Source organism: Panthera tigris, chromosome E1, assembly GCF_018350195.1.
Source record: "Panthera tigris isolate Pti1 chromosome E1, P.tigris_Pti1_mat1.1, whole genome shotgun sequence".
Taxonomy (NCBI): domain Eukaryota; kingdom Metazoa; phylum Chordata; class Mammalia; order Carnivora; family Felidae; genus Panthera; species Panthera tigris.
The window spans coordinates 7,185,253-7,204,252 of NC_056673.1; the positions used below are offsets into that span (position 1 = coordinate 7,185,253).

A 19,000-nucleotide genomic window follows, 5' to 3' on the forward strand; every position below is an offset into this window, starting at 1 on the left:
TCATTTCCCATGATCCAAAATGGGTCCCCTTTAGAGACCGGGAAGGCAACCTAGATAGGAGGGGCGATGCAAAGAGGCTGCGAAATGCTGTAGGAGTTCTGAGTGGAAATTAGGGGTCAAACTGCAGAACAGTTACAACAATGGTGTCTTAGACTGGCACAATAATTCTTTTTTTAATTTTTTTTAATGTTTATTTATTTTTGAGAGAGAGAGACAGAGTGTGAGCAGGGGAGGGGCAAAGAGAGAGGGAGACACAGAGTCCGAAGCAGGCTCCAGGCTCTGAGCTGTCAGCACAGAGCCGGATGCAGGGCTCAAACCCATGAACCGTGAGACCATGACCTGAGCCGAAGTGGGATGTTTGAGCCACCCAGGCGCCCCTTGACTAGCACAATAATTCTGACTTGGAAACACTGAGCGAGACGAATGCGCAGAAGAATAAAGCCATGGAGGACTAACAATGATACCAGCAAAGAAATGCAACATAAAAATGCATTTATAATGCCTGAGTTTGGACTTTTCACGCTTGCCCCCCCCCCCCCTTGAGTTGCATTAGTGGCTTAAGGAGGCCAAGGAACTGAAGGAGAAGTAGAGTTGATTCACTTACAAACTGCTTTGCTTGGATAAGAATCACTGGTATTGTTCCCACCCGCTGTGCTCAAGTCTTTCCTCCACGGGATCTCATTTAGTCTCTTCAACCATCCTACAGAGTGGATTCTAGTAACGGTCCCATTTTACAGACGAGAAACCTGAGGCTTACTGTGAGATTCTTGCCCAAGTTCGTAGAGATAAACCTGAGACCTAGGTCCTCGCCTAAAATCCAAACCCTCAGAAGGAACTCTGATTTCCCAGCTTGTCTCTGGGTCTTTTGTTTCAATTTCTCCACCACTTCTTTGTCTCCGACTCTCCCTTTTGGAGTCAGTAAGTAAACAGTAGCTCAAAGAGGACTGTTAGATGGATTTTCTGAGTGGTTTTCCATCTTGTTTCATTTTCTTACTTTCATATTTCTTTTCCACCGCTCCTTCTTTCTCTTCTTCTTTTCTTCCTTTTTTTTAAAAAAAAAAAAAAAAAAACAATTTTTCCAGTCCAAAGGCCAGAATCAACAAGATCAAAAATCAAACAGAAATCTTGAGTTTCCCCGAGGACACACACGGGGGATTTGGGAATGTCAGCTGTACAAATATGACGTCATCTTTAGACAAACTGTCTGGAAGGATGGGGGGACCAGCCCCTGTGTGTTGCATGCAGATGTCATGTGGTCATGCCTCTAGCCAGCTTTATTATCTGACAGATACGGAGCACAAATATTGACTTTTGCTATTTTTACTGTAACTGCAGCCATAAACATCGATTCCTGCAGGAGAGGGCGACTGGGAAGAAAGCAGCAGTGTCTTCAGAGGCCGGGAGAGCTTTGCCTTTGCCTCGGGAGGGAAAGGAGTAGGATGTGAATGAGGTCCTCCTGGAACGATTCAATACAGAAATAATAAAATGGTGATGATGTGAAAGGTCCCACAGGTTTGACGGGCTTGGAAGAAAAAATCCCTATTGATTCTGCGTTGTCATCTGTGTTCATTTAACCCGAGTGAATTCTGAACGTAGGAAGAACGGAAACTTAAGAGAACTTAGCCTCCCTCCGAAGGTAGACACTTCCATCGAGTCAGGCTTCTACCTATTCCAAGGCAGCGCGCCATCGATAACCACATCTTGCTCCGTATCCCGATATGGCGCGGCAAGAGAAATAACCACGCAACCCTGAGCGTTTTGTCGGTCCCTGGTAGGCAGTGAAGGGATTCCTCTTTTGGTGGTGATCCCTTCACTTGGCAGGGGAGAAAAAACCCAGGGGATTTTTAGTGATTTATGGGATTGTGGTTTAGATCCATAGTTTAAAATGTATGTTGCCAGAGCAGGGTAACTCAGATTTCCTATTTGATTAGATCTAGCGTATCCTGCACGACCCAGCAAGATCGCAATAAGGACCGTTAGCAGAATAAGGTTGGGGGAGACAGCCCTAAACCTAAGAGTGGGTCTGCAGAATGGTCTCCATACGCAAGAGAATGGAGCTAGGCGGCTCAGCCAGGCACCTAAAGGCACCTAAAGGTACAAGCCTGCAGAGTCTTCAGGTACATCCCATGCCGGCATCTAACCCTGAGCCCAGATCAGCCCAGAGCAAAGGGATATGCACCTTCTTCAAAGATTCAGAGAGTAGGAATAAAGCTCACTGAGTCACTGTCAGGGGTCAAAACTCATTCAAATAAATGCAGAGGAACAAAGGAATGAGTGTGGTCTAGGGCCTGTGTTGTAGGTGGTAGTATATATGCGACGTGTATTTGAAGGAGAGATGAAATCCTGTATTTCCCTACGAGTCGCCGTCAGAAAACTTAGGACGTTCGACCTAAGACTTCTGTAGCAGTGGCTTCATGTCAAATGCTGCTGGTGTCTGCCTTTAAGGGAGCTACTCGTTAATTGATGAAGTGAGCTTGATTGGGGGGTTTCTACTCTTGAGCAGTGGGGTAAAAGACACATGTCGCATGGGGGAAAGACCTTGTTTTTTATTAAAAAAAATTTTTTTTATGTTTATTTATTTTTGAGAGAGAGAGAGAGAGAGAGAGTGGGGGAAGGGCAGAGAGAGAGACGGAGACACAGAATCCGAAGCAGGCTGCAGGCTCCGAGCTGTCAGCACAGAGCCTGACGCGGGGCTTGAACACAAAAACCGTGAGATCATGACCGGAGCCGAAGTTGGACGCTCACCTGACTGAGCCACCCAGGCGCCCCAAGACCTTGTTTTATAGAGTCCAGCAGAGTTGGGTGCAAACCTACATTCAGACACGTGCACTTTGTGTGATTTCATGAGTGTTTCTTGGGTTTTCCTGAGCCTGGTCTTCAATCTCCATAAAAGAAACGATGGTTCTTGGTGGGCTGAAAATAAATAATAGCCTTACAGTGTTTTGCATATATGGTCACTCCTGATCTTAATTACCATCCCCCACTCCCCATAAGAAGACCAGGATGGTGTCTAGGAAGCACTCTGTAGAATAGTGTGGGGCTGAGCTTCTCTTCAAGAGAATTCAGTTGACCGGGATCTCAGAAAACTGGCTGACATATCCTGTTTACCGAGAAGGCTGTAGAAGCCACCACATTTGTTTTAACTTCGCATAAAATATTAATCTCCTGTCTACCTTTGTTGTATGTACCTTCTAGAACGCCTTTCCTTTCAAGCTTTTGTAAAAAGAGTAGAGAGGTACCATTGATTTAGTTTTCTCTCTACCACTGGCTGTATAATCCATCAGAAGGGAGACAGTCTTTTCAAGTTCCTGGCCCTGGAGATCTTCTCTAAGTTCTCACTTGGTGATATGAGCTTGTTCTCTGAGTCATCCATTTAAAAAAAAAAAAAAAAAGTTTTTTTTTTGGTGACTTGCAATCTCAAGGATTTTCCGTTGAGATTGTAGAAGTGTCAATTATCCTAGATACACATCTTAAGTCTCCTCTTGGAACCAAAACCCGTAAATCCCCATTCATTGTTATAAATACAAAACACGCACCTCACTCCCCTTTACCAATATCCTCTGAACTCTCTCACTTTAAGGAATGGTTGTTGGATGACAGTGAAACCATTTTTGTGTGCCGAGTGTACTTTATGTCTATATTCATTTTGACTATCCAACATAACAAACATGATAACTATTTTTAGCGACTCTGTAGAGTGACCTTGACATCAACCATCAGGTCAATTGGTTGTAAGAAGAATATATTGTTTGCAATATCAGTCTTGCCCTTAATGAAACTAGGAATATAACATGGCATCTTTTTAAAGATGGGCAGATGGAGGGTCCAGGCCAGTGCCAAGAAATGTAATGAACTTATGTAAGGTCAGCCAGTTAGGACCCAAGTCAAGGGCCCTGGCTAGCAGGGAGCATGCGGATAAGGGTAATCTTGCAGGCTGGTTGGTCGTGTAACGCATAGGATTCCTAGGCCTAAGTTTACGCTCACCTTCATTGAATAGGAAACTATTTGTAGACCCCTCTCCATTCCATTGGGGAAAGAGGTATTATTTATATTATTTCAAGATCTAGGTAGGCAAATGCAACCTTGTTATGGTGGCTTGAGCAGGATACTTGTGGCCTAACACTACTATGAGATTATTTAAATAATTTGGGGATGAATATTGCATTTGGAATGGCAGTAGCTGCCCTTACGTCACGTTCTCCTGGTTGAGTGACATTAACCAAGTCACTTCCCCCTTGTGTTTGGTTTTCTCATCCACTAAGTGTGGATGGCTATTTCTGCTCTGCACTGTTGATAGGATTAGGCCAAAACTATGTATGAGAAGAGGCGCCTAAATTACAAATACAACATACATCTAAGATCCATGTCTCTGTTCTCACCCTTCTTACCCTCCTCCCATTTTTACTAAAAATTAAAGAAGCTTTGATGACTTTCGGTTATTTCTTAAAGCTGTTAAAGCTGCGGCAATGAGGCGGCTCAGTCGGTTAAGCGACTGACTTTGGCTCAGGTCATGATCTCGCAGCTCGTGGACTCGAGCCCCACGTCGGGCTCTGTGCCGACAGTTCGGAGCCTGGAGCCTGCTTCAGATTCTGTGTCTCCCTCTCTCTCTCTCCCCTTCCCTGGTGCGCGCGCTCTCTCTCTCAAAAATAAATAAACATTTAAAAAGGAAAAAACTTGGGGTACCTGGGTGGCTCAGTTGGTTAAGCATGCGACTTCAGCTCAGGGCATGATCTTGCGGTCTGTGAGACAGGCTCTGTGCTGACAGAGCCTGGAGCTTGCTTGGGATTCTCTCTCTCTCCCTTTCATAAATAAATAAACATTAAAATAAACATTAAAGAATTTTTTTAAAAAGAAAAAACTGTTAAAGCCAAATATGTTAGCCTGTCATTCAGAGTCTCAACTTGTCCACTCTTCTTCCCCACTGTTTTCTTATACAAATTTTTAGCCAACAACGGCAGATCTATTTTTCCCTAAGTGTGTTCACCGTAGTTGAGAGATCTCACTAGGACTTCCAGTCGTCCTATTAAGCAGGACATCACATCTTGGAACTTTGTCTCAGCAAAAGAAGGGATTTGGAGCTTTTAGGCACAGAGAGTCCGAGGGCAGAATCCTGGCCCCATCTCTGGGCTTGGGTCATGCTAAAAGGTTCTGGTGAGAGCCAGAATGCCAGCTTGTGAATTACCACAGATCAGTTGCCCACTATTTATGTTCTGCTATAGTAATATCTTCATGGAAATTTCACATTATAATCATAGCTTTGCTGGATGACCGTGACATCAGAGGAGGAGGAATGTATTCGATGATACTGATGAGTGTGGTGTTAATGCAGACAGGTCCAGACCCCAGTGGGATCTAGTGGGTGCCCTTGAGAGGCTTTGGTCTCTCAGCAGAGCTCTTTCAAGTGTGCTGTAGTGTAGCTGGGGGGACGGACATGAGTGAATGGACCAGAACTGCCTTCAGGCAGGGCCTGGAGGACAGGGGAAGCACCTGAAATTTAGTGTGTGTGTCTACAGGGGCTTTTAACCAGTCCCCCAGCTGCCTCGGAGAGACAATGTCATATTTAGTAAGTAACGGTAGACAGGGAGACTGGGAGAGATCCCAGCACACCTCTCTTTGGTGAGCTTATGAGTCATTTCCCCCCCCCCCCCCCAATAAACAAAAACCCACTTAAATAAATGAGACCATGTTGCTTCTCTCAGTAGCGTGTCCCATATTTTCTTCCCCTCTTGCCCATGTTCTGTCAAAGATGAGCAATGGCCTGGCAGAATTCCTGACAACGTTGGGATCACAGCACAGCCAGGCTGACCTGGAAGCCTCACGGGGGATTTCTTCTTGAAACATCTCAGCCCCATTTTCGGGGCCTCTGTGCTTAATCTTCAGATAACAATCTCCACGCCTTATAGCCCGTCCATCACCTCATTTCTAGGGTTTGCCACTCTTAGTTTGTGTTAAACTCCAAAGAGTTGGGAAAACAAAAAAAAACCAAAACAAAACATTTGGGGGCAGGTAGTTCAAGAAAAGCCAAGGTCGAGTGGTTACTTGGTCCTTCCGTCCTTTCCCATTCTACACACCAGAGAGCTAAATTCAAAATCACGCCGTGCACAAACGAGAAAACGACACCATCCCGATTTCTGTCCCTGTTGTTTGAGGTAACCATGAGGAATCTTGTAGGATCGTTCATGAATTCACAAGAAAAGCCCACTCTGGCCTTCCTGAATGAGTTTGTTAGCCCGTATTTCGTGAGATCTGTAATGCGTTCTCCAGTATTCTCAAATGCAGCTGTGTTATTATCGCTGGATATGGAATATAAATGTTTAGTCACCTCTGAGCTATCGACTAGAATATTCCCCAGGGATGTCACGCCGCTAGGTGAAAGGGGCGTCGCTAAGTGGAGGGGCAGTCATCTGGTTCTGTTGAACATGTAGGGGGTAGGGAGGAACAGTCTGCGAGGGGGAGCGTGTAGTCTGAAAAGGTATATTGAATCCTGTAATTGCTTATTTGTTTTCATCGGTAGGCATTATCTTGAAATCTCAAGTAACACAAAGAAGATCTCAGTGTTCTATATTTCTGAAGGAAGGCCTAGACTAAAAAGGGCTGGGAAATGAACCTCAGAGCAAATACACAGACAGTTCTTAAATATGTGCTCTACCAATAAATATCCCTTTATCAGAGAGGATAAAGGGAATGAAATACAGAATGTGGAATCTTAAACAGGAAAATCTCATTGGCATCTTCAAGATCCTTTTCATTTTTTAACTTTGTTAAGGAATAATTGGCAAATGCAATTATATATGGGGGTGAGGTGGCCAATATATACATTGTGGAATGATTACCAAGATCAGGATAATTAAGGTCCTTTTTCCTTTGGCCATTTAAAAAAAATTGTTTTTACTTATTTTAGAGAGAGAGAGAGAGAAGGGAGGGGTGGAGAGAGAAGGAGAGAGACAGAATCCTAAGCAGGCTCCAAGCTCAGCTTGGAACCCGACAGGTTCATCTCACGGCTGCGAGATCATGACCTGAGCCGAAACCTAGAGTCAGAGACGCTTAACTGACAGGTGCCCCTCTGTTGGCCATTTTTGCATCAATGCCCCATGAAGTGATGCTCTCTATTTCGACAGATGCTTGTATGCAAGATCCTAAAAGTAAATCGTCCATGCTTTTTACAGTACTCTGTGGAAGCAGCAGACTCACAAAGAGCTGTATTTTTAGACAACTGGACTGTTCATTACATGTTACACTATTAGAACCTACTTATCTATTACTTACAGAAATTGAGTACGTATGAAGGAGATGCTTCTTGGTCACGATTAGAGAATTGCTCACAGGGCTCTGTGGTTTCTCCCAGCTCCTGGCAGGTCCTCAGCCTCTGGGATCGGAGGGACCAGGAGGCCCAGGGAGGCTAGTGAGAAAGCTGGGTGGGTGTGTATGTGTGTGTGTGTGTGGGGGGGTGCTACTGCTCTAAGACCCCCACCCCAGTTCCGATCCCAGCAGCTCTGCTACCACTTGACTTTTTCAGAGTGTCCTTCTACATCATAACCAAAGAAATGCTGGACTAGTTTTCTGTTTGGAATTCTAGTTCTAAGAAGACCGAACCCAAACCCAAACAAGCTGTATGAGGAGATCCTAGATCTACAAGGAGGGTGCTCTGGGCTGAAAGGTACAATGTGGGTTAAAGTCACCCTGAGGCACTCAGCCCCCATCTCAGCCACATCTGTGTGCCTGTTGACAGAGGCAGGGAGCAAGGGAAAGTCAATCTCATCGTCCAACCCTCCCTCGCTCCTTCACTCTGGTTATTCTCACCACGGCACTGGGGTGTGTGTGTAAGTCCCATCCTGATGGATTGTGATTCTTCAGTTTTAAGATCGAACCTCAGTGATTTTTTTAAAAACTCAGTTGGAACTTTTCCCATTGCAAATGATAGAAAACACAATAACAGTTTTTTAAAGGATGGTATTCTTTTGTGTAACTGAGGGGCTCAAGGCTTTAAGCTTAGACGGATCTAGTGCCTCGAGTGACACAGCTGTCCTCTTCTCTCTGCTCCATGGTGGTTTGTTCTTGGGTTCCAGGGGGTGACAAGGTGGCTGCCCGCCAGGTTCAATCCAGCATAAGGGGAACATCTTTCTCCGGTCACTTTCGTGAGAGTCCAGGGATTTTCGCTGGCCATCCAGATCCCAGTCGCTAGGGAGGGGAGATTGGTTGCTCTGATTGGCCAAAGTGGTGTCTTACCTCAACCACATGATACACTGGGATTGGGGGTGGGGGTTACTCAAAGAAATTACTGTTTCCTGAAATGTAGAATAAATAGTAGATCCATTAATAACATCCCTGCTGGTTCTTATGACTACTTAAAAAAAAATTTTTTTTAACGTTTAATTATATTAGAGAGAGACAGAGTGTGGGTCGGGGAGGGGCAGAGAGAGAGGGAGACAGAATCCAAAGCAGGCTCCAGGTTCCAAGCTGTCAGCACAGAGCCCAGTGTGGGACTGGAGCTCACAGACTGCCCGTGAGATCATGACCTGAGCCGAAGTCAGATGCTCAACCGACTGAGTCACCCAGGTGTGCCCCCCACCCCATGACTACTTTTACAAAAAGTTCCAAAACCAGTAGGAAATAGGATTCCTTGGGTGACCACTTCTGCGACCTCCCCTCATGCCTGTGAGTGTAAGGCAAGAAGCAAGGACAAATGTCATCTCTCTGCAGCTTGAGTTTTTAAAAATAATTTGCTTTTAACAACTTTTCGATACACGGTTTTCTTTGAATGTCAAGCATTTTGAAAGCACGTAGACATGTATCAGTAGTTCCTTGGGCAGATCCACATAAGCAAGCTCTGAAGTGGGCAGAAGCTATAGAAGGAGTCCCAAGTAAAATCAGAAAAGCCTTGGAGAGAATCCGTTAGTGCATGAAAAATAGCAATTTGTGCACATTACGGGAACCTCTAGGCGTGTTATCCTTAACAACGTGATTTTATTAAGTGATGTCTCTAAGCACAAGGAAAAGATTATTTTAGTTCATTTAATTATTCCCAAAGTGTTTTTTAATGATATTAAGAAAGTTTTTTTTAATGTTTGAGACAGAGAGAGAGACACAGAGCACGAGGAGGGGAGGGGCAGAGAGAGAGGGAGACACAGAATCCGAAGCAGGCTCCAGGCTCTGAGCCATCAGCACAGAGCCCGACGCGGGGCTCGAACTCACAAACCGTGAGATCATGACCCAAGCTGAAGTTGGACACTTAACCGACTGAGTCACCTAGGTGCCCCATTTTGACAGTCATTTCCAATGGCAAACACATTCATCTACATATGTAGAAATGACTATTTTTATATTAAAAGGTATATAAAAATAAAACGGTATATATATTCACACACACACACACACACGTACCCACACATAACTATTATTTGACTTGAATCTATAGCCTGAGGTAACGAGGAAATAAAAGGTCAGACTTCCAAACACAAAACACGTGTATATTGAGAGCACCATAAGCTGGAAAGAAAAAACAAAAGTTTTCTCAGGTTTTTCGTCATTTTTTTAGCTTCACGAACAGCAGAGACGCTTCTTCTCGATTAAATTTCATACTTCTGAGTTCGATCACATCCTAAAACGCCAATCAGACTGTGGCTTTTAAATCACTATGGGTCATTAAGGAAGGATGGACACTAAGAGCATTATATTATCCCATCTTTATCTTGTTACGAAAAATGAGAACTTGTGCGCGTGTTTTCAATCCCACAGTTTCCTTGTAAACTCACGAGAAGCCCAGTGCTCCAAGTCTCTGAGGACGGCGTAGTTACAGGTGGACTCCAAATACTCTTTTTTTCCACATGCCCTCTCCCAGTACACAGGGTTTGTGTTTCCCTGTTGACTGTCTGAAGAGTCCCGATGAAGTCAGGACCTTCACATCCATGGGCTCAGAACTGGAGAGTATCCTTGATGTGCAGATGTTGTTGCTCTCAAATTTCCTGCTGGCGGTCTCCTAAGAAACACTGAAAGCTTCTCAGGAATTTGAATTACCCAGTTAATAGAGAGGTGTCTGCTCCAGCTGAGAACTTCTGAGCTTTACTCAAGCCTGATCAGTATTCTGGGGGAGAGTTGTTCCCCGAGTACAAAACGGACTTGCTGCTCCTTGTGGGACCAGAAGGGGGAGCCATTGTGTAAAGGTATCAGAGGCTGTTCAGCTTTTCGGTGCAGATGAAGAAAAGTCACAGCCTAGAAATACGTAACGGGGGGCACAGCACAAAGGAAGCCAATGCTGTTACAGTGCAGTTCTGGAAAGAGTATCTGGGTAAAGATGGCAGTCATCGTATTCCCACTTAGGTGACCAAGAAGGAATAGAGAAAAATCTTTACCCATCTTAGAAATTACTAATGGCTGCCATCAATATGTCAGAAATCTTAAGGTTCTTTTGTAGCACAGATTGAAGAAGCGAAGGTATTGGTGAATGGGCTTCGGTGCTTGAAGCCTGACTGCAGAATAAGTTGAGGGACTCCCTGAAAGGCGCCCAGGTATCTAGAAGTAGCAGGTGTTCCTCAACTTGGACAGGTTGGCATTGGGTGAGCTTTGTTCCTACCTCTGACAACAGCTCAAAGCACCAGCAATCGCATGGGGCAGGGAAACCAGCTGTGGCATTTGTCCTTGACTTACACCAGCAGGAGCCATACCAGTAAAGCAGGCACTGATTCTGCAGACTTCCGGTCCTACAACTGGGAAGTGTAGCCCGAGGCACAAAGGCATCCTTCACAGTTGGCATTTGCTCCTCCTTACGGAGAAGTGGACCTCAAGTGGCAACGTAAAAGTAGCCTTCTCATTCTTTCTTTTCTTGAGTTTGAGAGACTTAGAAGTGTTACAGTTAAAGCAGATCAAACTAAACCCATTTACTCACCACTTTAAGGGTGAGCAAACAGAAAAAGGAGACACAAAGAGGGGAATGGGTGGCATAGGCAATGTGGATTAAGGAGCGCACTTGTGATGAGCACCGGCTGATTTATTTTAGTGTTGAATCACTACACCAGAAATTAATAGAGCACCGTAGGTTCACTAACTGGAATTAAACAAAAAACTTGAAAATCCACTGAGAAAAGATTGTGCCAAAGAGGAGAAACAATCTGCAAAATCTCTCCAAGGTAGCCCGTGAAATGAAATTCCTACATGAGAGAGAATACAGTGTTAGGAAATCTCTAATTGGTATTCTGACCAAGTGTGAGAGGACCTAGCATCTTTGCAGCTAGAGTAGGCAGTCATAAAAAGGTACAGATCTGAAGTCAGGCAGATTGTTTACAGACAAAAAGCAAGCTGGTTAAATTTTAAAATGCCATGAAAGGAGTGAACTGAAGAGAGACCGCCACAGGACACTGAATCACTCAAATAGAAGAAAATTGAAGAAAGTCAGAACTCAGAGGAGAAGCATCCTGACTCTAAGTGGATGATAAAAAAAATGAAAGGAGACACGTTTTGTGTATTAAGAATAACAGAAGCAAAAATAGAGCAGATCAGGGAGAAGAAATCACCAAAATAAGAGAAGAGAAAGTTGCTGAAATGAATAAGGGTTACATTTTATTTAAATCCCAGAGAAGATTTATTTAATAAAGTTCATTGGGTGAAACTGATCAAGTACCTTTATATCATGGCCCTGAGTGAGGATGGACGTGGTCCCTGTTCCAGCAGAGCCAGATCTGCCTCGTAAGGCAGACCAGTCTCAACCAGCAGCACAAAGCACAGAAAGTTCTGGGAGAGAAGTGGCAAGCTTATAAGAGGGGCACTTTAATTGGCCGAGGGGATCAGGAGTGATTTTTCCAGAAGACATGATATTTTAGCAGACTTGAAGAATATGCAGGCATTATCTGGATAAATAAATTAAAAAAAAATCTCAGGGAGCAGAAAGGGATGTAATCCAGGTGGAGGTCACAGTCTGGAGAAAGTCTCAACACTGGGAGAGAGTGGGGAAAACAACAGGAAAAATTCCTGTAAGCCTGGAAAAATCAAAGATGAGTTAATGAGAGTGAAGGAAAACCAGAGTCTACATTACAAATGATCTTGTCGTCTCTAGGATTCACTTTAGCCATTATTTTAGGATTGAGGATGTAACACAAAGATAAAGACTTTTAGTAATGATTACATGTGTGTTTTCAAAAGGACTCTCCAGTGATAATGTGAAGAATGAGCACTGGAACAGCAAGACTAATTGTGGGAGATCAATTAGGAGGCCACCACAAGAATTTAGGGAGGGAAAGGTAATCTTTAGTGGCCCTGGGAATGGAGGGAAGTAGGTAGATGTGAGAAATTTTTAAGAGGTAGAAGTGACTTTAAATTCATTAGATGTGGGTATCAGGAAGAAGGGGGAGTCAGGGATGACAGCCATGTGGAAATGCCACGTGGAAAATCTTGCCCCAGATCACTTAGTATTTGGAAGAACTATGCAAGGAAGGGTATTTGGAAGGGAGGACTAGGTTTCCAACATGGCCTGACAGTGAAGTGATAGAAAATTTACAAGAGTTTTTTTTTTTTTCTCATCAAAGAAGTGCTTCAATTGGAAGAAAAAGGAGAGATTTAAGAGAAAGTATAAAGACATATGTGGAAAAGAGATAAATGCATGACAAAGGATTGCATCTTATGTGTTGGGAAAGGATAGGAGATGTGATATGAGGTATGAGACATGATGAAGTAAAATGAGAGCCACTCTGAGGTATATTCTAGACATAAGTTTTTAAACATCATGTTTAGTGGGAAAATGCAGTAAGTAAGTGGAAGGAAATCAACAACAGAAATGAGAGCTAGAAGCAGTCTGTCACCAGATGGTGACTGCAAATATCAGACCACCGTGGGGCAACACTTACAAGATTCAAGGTGGAAAGATTGTGAGACCAGGATTTTATACCCAGCTGTTGTTTATGTCAGAGGGTGCTAAAAATTCTTGGAAATGCAAGGGTGCAGAAGATACAGCAGTTTGTTGAAGATGCAGCAACCAACATACACTTCTTGTAAATGTACTCAGAGCAAATTAAGAAATGAATGAAGGTTAGGAACATGGCTTCTATACCAAGATGGCGATTAAACAAATATATACCTCCACCAGCTCTTCTTCAAATCCCAGGAAAATAACTAAAGGAGTAAAAGAACAAAATGAAATCCTTAGCAGTCCCAGAAGACAGAGAAGTTTTTATCAGCAGATATTTTAAGGAATTTTAGAAAATTGTAAAGTAGACTGGTTTGATGGAAAATAGAGCCAAGAAAATCACAAACAAATAGAGACATCTGGAATGGGTCACTGAAGAAGGGAGTACCAGTCTTCCCCACAGAGCCCTGGAAAAATGCCAAGATCATCATCAACAAGAGTTGGAAATATTTGTTGAATGATGTTAAATGAATGAGCAGCTTGTGTGGCAATTAGCAGCATAATTAATTGAAGGGTTGCCAGCCGAGCTCGACTGGTCCTCAGTTCTGGCACACAGACGGCTGGCTGTGGGATTTTCACTTTGGATGTAATAGTTGACATGAACTCTATAAATAAAGTGGCAGCACTGTCTTCCAGAAAGGGAAAAATAATAGGAAAGGGATTGTGCAGACCAGTGAAATGACCTAAAACTCCCTGCTTCCAGGCAAATACCTTGCTTGGCTTACTCTGAGTTTTTGAGATGAGACCTTAACGTGCTTATGTGCTTTCTGCTTGCACAGCTTGAAAAGAGGTCCATTGGCAGAGCACCCCCCCACCATCCACCCAAAGAGGACCGAATATGGTCCCAGTCAGGGCAGAGTCCTGAGGCGAGAATGGGACCCTCTACGCCTACTGAGGAAGGCCAGTGGAGGGTCCAACATTGACTCAGGTACAATGTGTAAAGAGCCAATTAAACTTACAGGAGTTGATATGCCGATTGTCAATTCCCTTTTCGTCTGTACCCTCCCCCAGGTCCCCAAAAGTCACTATCACCTCTTCCAGCTGATGACTGTGGTGTTTTCCTGCATATCTCTAAATGATGTGTTGGTCTTTCTGCTTCTTGATTTTTTTTTTTTTTTAATTCGAGAGAGAGAGAACACATGCAGAAGCTGTGGAGAGGGGGTGGAGGGAGAGAGAGAGAATCTTAAGCAGGCTACCTGCTCAGCATGGAACCCAGCGTGGTGCTCGATCTCACATCCCTGGGATCATGACCCTGAGATCAAGAGTTGGGCACTCAACTGACTGAGCCACCTAAGCGCCCCTTCTTCTTGATTTTTTAGCTTTATACCTTTTCACTTCCTGCTAGGGAAGATGAGGCTGTAACTTTGCTCAGTAGTCTACGTATTTATTACCAGGGTAACACAGACTCTCCAGAAGTCATCTGAATCTCTTCTCAATACACTCATTCACGTTAGTCATGCTGACACTTTAATTTAAGAAATCCCTTCACAGCTTGTTTCAGTGTGGAATGGTTTTCCTCCACAAGGGTTATCTGAGGTTCTCCGATCCTCACCATCCTGGTGATTTTTCATTTCTTTTCTCTTGAGTGGATACCCTGTTTCTTTGATCTCAATACTTATTTCTGGGTTTACTCCCTAGTTTGGGTGGAGCATGTCCTCCAGTAGCTTTTCTTGGAGGGATGAATAGGAGGTAAATTTTTTTAGACTTCAGTTGCTGAAACGGTTTATATTTCTGCCTGACACTTGGTTGATAGTTTAGCTGGGTACATAGTTTTAAGAATAGGGATAGGAAAATACCTCATGCTTTTCTTTACGTCTGCAGGATTTCCTGTTAAGAAGTCGGGAGCCCCCGGGATTCTTGATCTTTTGTGTAGAACTTTTCATTTATTTTTCTCTCTGGGAGACTGTGGGATTTCCTCATTGTACCCAATCTTTGTTTGCCCAATTACATTGAATAGAAACTAATTTCTAACGTGATTTCAACCAAGCCTTCTTATTTTAGGCCCCTATTTTCCCTTTACCTCCACTTCCAGAAGCTGCTCATATGTATGCTCACTGAAACTTTTGAGGGTTTTGTGGTATAATCTGTTTTCTCTACCATTGGCTTCAATTCAGCCTTCTTAAATAATAAGCCTCTTATTACTCATCCATCTGCTTTTAGATTTTAAAATTTTGTTGCTCTGCGGGGTAACTGGGTGGCTCAGTTGTTTAACCACCCTACTCTCAGTCTCAGTTCAGGTCTTGCTCTCAGGGTCGTGAGCTCAAGCCCCGCATTCGGCTCCATGTTGGGTGTGAAGCCTACTTAAAAAAAAAATTGTTGCTGTTGTCCCTCCTGCTCTATCTTTATGTTTATGTTATGAAATTCCCCATTGTTTTCCTTATAATGGGGTTTTGGGAGGGAAGGGGTACACACACATGTGTTTAATCTGTCATCTTTATCTGGAAGTTCATTTTTAGTGTATTTGCTGATGGAAATAATGTACCTGATGATATCCAGCTCTCTACATTGGGGAGGTCTTGGGCATCTGTGTTAATCAACGTAGGCTGGTAATGCGCTATAGCAACAGCGAACCCAAAACTCCAGTGGCTTTATACAACAAAGATACAATTTTTACTTTTGTTGAATGTCCATTATGGGTGGAGGTGGTTCTGCCCCATGGTTCTCCCTGGGGATTGACAGAGGCTTAACCATCTTGCAGCTGAACAGTCAAAAACATCCAACCTTCTTGGTTCCCATAGGAGGGACAGAGAGAGCTGGAGAATCTCACATTGGCAAATGACTATTTTAGAGTGATACGGTCATATTTTGTCGGCCAGGATGTTTCATGACCATGATTTACTGAAAGAATAGGAAAGTCTCATCCATACAGATATTTGAAAACAAGAGAGATATTAAGGGAACCCCGGAAGTCTCCACCCTCGCACCTACCTACGTCTTCGGGTAAACATTATAGATCCAACTCTATTCAGTGGCTTAAAAGACATGTAGTCTATTTATCTGTACTGCGGCACATCAAGATAAACATCCAACATTGGTGGGTAGCTATGCTCTATACCAGATGCATTTTATGTTCACAGCAGCACTCCTTAGACTCAGAAAAGTTATGTAACATGTCAAGAGTCCCTTCACGCACAGGTAGGAACTAGAGAGAAAGTCACACTAAGGGCTGATTGTGAAAGAGTGTAACGCTAAGCCCCCAAACATCTCTGCACCTTCCCACCTTTCTCCTGCAGGCGATGTGCCATTATGTTTGAAAACACAAGGTGGGGGCACCTGGGTGGCTCTGTGGGTTAAGTGTCTGACTCTCGGTGTTGGCTCAGGTCATGATCTCATGTTTCCGTGAATTCGAGCTCCGCGTCGGGCTCTGCACTGACAGTGTAGCTCCTGCTTGTGATTCTCTCTTTTCCTGTCTCTGTACCCCTCCCCACTCATGCTGTCTCTGTCTCTCTCAAATAAATTAAAAAAAAAAAAACTTAAAAAAGAAAAAACAAAAACCAAGGAAAGGTATCTGTTGAGAAAGATGAAAGTTGATAGTGAGGAACAAGACAGAACATGTGGAAGCCTAGTCATGGAAAAGCTGAGGACATCATGCCAGGATTCTCTGAAAATAGAAGAGACAAGAGAAAAATAAAAAGCCCAACTCAGTGACTGTGGTGCTTCTGTGGTTACTTCGGTGGGAATTTTGACTCAGTATAGCAAAAGTGGGAAGGCTTGATGCGTTGTGTGTCCATTTCTACAAGCAGGAATTGCCTAACCGTGGAATAGACATCATGTGATTTCAAATAATACACAATAAATTGGAAGTTTTCTTACTGGTGTTTCTAAATTCACTTTCTTTCATCATGCATCACCTTAGATACAGTAATCAGGCTTCTAAACATATGGAGCTAAATGATGAAATCTTAAAATCCTGAAATACAGAAATGTCAGAATAACAGAGCGTTAAGATATTTCTGCTCTGGCCACCATCTTTGCTCCCACAGGGCTCCTTAGTATCTCCTGATAATCTTCAACATTTACTCACCTCCCATCCCACGTCAATTATAAGAAGCATCGTAGGATGGAGACACAAACCCTTTTAAATACAATCTCCGATGGTGCTGCTCTCACTTCAAGTTCAGAAATCTTCCCCTATAAGAAGATGAATTTTAGAACAGAAGCATATTAAGTGGATGGTTATGACCAATATTGGGAGGTAATTATCGGCTGGTGAATGGCGGACCAGCTGGCAGTATTCTGGCACAATGTTCAATGGAAAATGCTTCTGGGTCAGCTAGGGCTGTAGATCAAAAAGGGTTTCGTTTCCCTAGGAAGACAGAAGATGCTGTGGGAGGGAAAGAATGGTTTTCATAGAAACTGGAGGAGAATTTGATGACTTAGGGAAGTGGGTCCTTGAGCGTGGCCCAGACTGTCCCTTTAGTCAGGGAACTTGATTTTGATTAATGTTAAAACATCATGATACGAAAAAGAAATCCTGGATTTCTCTGGGATTTCTCTGGGACCCACGCTGAAACGTGGGTCCTTTAGAGGGGTTTACAGTTGTGTTCATAATTCTCTCTTTTTTTTTTATCTTTATAACAGACTGTAAGATGAACACAGTCACTTTCCCTGTTGAACACAAACATGGCTTCGGAAATAAATCCAGGAAAGCCAATCACTTGTCCCGAGTAGTTACTGGGTTTCGGCGTCCGGTCCACCCAAATCAAAATCGAAAAGCGGACCAAAATGGCACCTGACTTACTCTTCCATGGTCTCTTTCCTATCTTCCTCATCGGGGCATAACCTTCTCAAGGGTTGTCACACCTCCCAAACTAATCCTAGGCAAGGAGTGAGCTAATATGTTCGGTGATGAGAATGCCTTCCAGAAGAGTAAATTTCAAGAGAAAACAGGCTTCAGAAGAAGAGATGGCAAGACAGGCTTTTGGTCTGAGGCTGAATGGTGTGTTCCCCAAAGGGGGGGAAAAATAGGAAATCCGATGGGGAGGGACTTACGGGGGAATGTCCAGAGTGGAGGCCGCAAGCATTGGGAAGCCAGCACTGAACCAACAAGCATCAATTCATTCAACACTTAGAGTGAAAACCTACTGAAGTAAGTGTATTGCATCCTTTACGTCTCAGATGAGGGGACCTCTATGACATGGGTGGAACACTGATGTCATATTTAAGGCCATGAAGATTTGAACTGAGGGAGGGTTGCCTGACAACAGAGCCCTGTTCTTCCTTCTCCACAAGAGGCCTGGGATTCGAACCCATGGTGGAGGCCAACACCAAACACCTTGTGACCGCTAACATCCCAATGTCCAAGGGTGGCCTGGGGGGAGTCCCATGAAGTTGAGGGCTTCTGCAATATTCTGAAACATCATGTGCCAACAGGAACCCACCGATTACTATTAATCCTACTTACAAATTTTTTTTTTTTTTTTTTTTTTTTTATTTTTGGGACAGAGAGAGACAGAGCATGAACGGGGGAGGGACAGAGAAAGAGGGAGACACAGAATCGGAAACAGGCTCCAGGCTCTGAGCCATCAGCCCAGAGCCCGACGCGGGGCTCGAACTCACGGACCGTGAGATCGTGACCTGGCTGAAGTCGGACGCTCAACCGACTGCGCCACCCAGGCGCCCCCACAAATTTTTGATTGTAAACAAGTGGCATTCCCTCCTGACTACAGTTGACATTTTGTAGGCCAGAGGTTGGTCTCCTGCTGCACATCCTCCACACCCACTTCCTGCCCCCACCAGGCACTCCCCGCATCAGGGGACACACTTGGACGGAGGCCCCAGAGCTGAGCCCATGTCAGCTGGTCAGGGAAGCCAAACACTGCACCTGTTCTTGTCTGTGTGATGGAAGCTTTTCCTCAAGGTGTCCCCTCTTCTCTGGGAAATAGTTTCTGTTCTTCACAAGGACACTGATTCTGGGGCGGATGACTGGTCACCTGCCATGACAAGCAGAGGATGGAAGGTGAAGGGCACATTTCCTGAAGATGGGACCCCACGGAGGTGACTGTCTCTGGGAATGGTTCCAGTAATGTTGTAGGAGAACCCCCTTATCCTGCCCCTTCTTTTCCTCCAGTTGAGCTCAGTTTAAAGGCGGGGGGGGGGGGTCTGCTT

At 44.1% G+C, this 19,000-nt stretch overlaps 1 long non-coding RNA gene across 1 annotated transcript; it reads right to left on the reverse strand.

Annotated features, from left to right (window-relative positions):
- Positions 1–7,930: 7,930 nt before the first annotated feature.
- LOC102965673 lies at positions 7,931–17,996 on the reverse strand. Its single transcript, XR_446995.2, has 3 exons — positions 17,885–17,996; positions 16,917–17,023; positions 7,931–8,285 (listed from the first exon to the last, which is right to left on the reverse strand). It is a non-coding gene; the product is annotated as an uncharacterized LOC102965673 (long non-coding RNA).
- Positions 17,997–19,000: the final 1,004 nt, after the last annotated feature.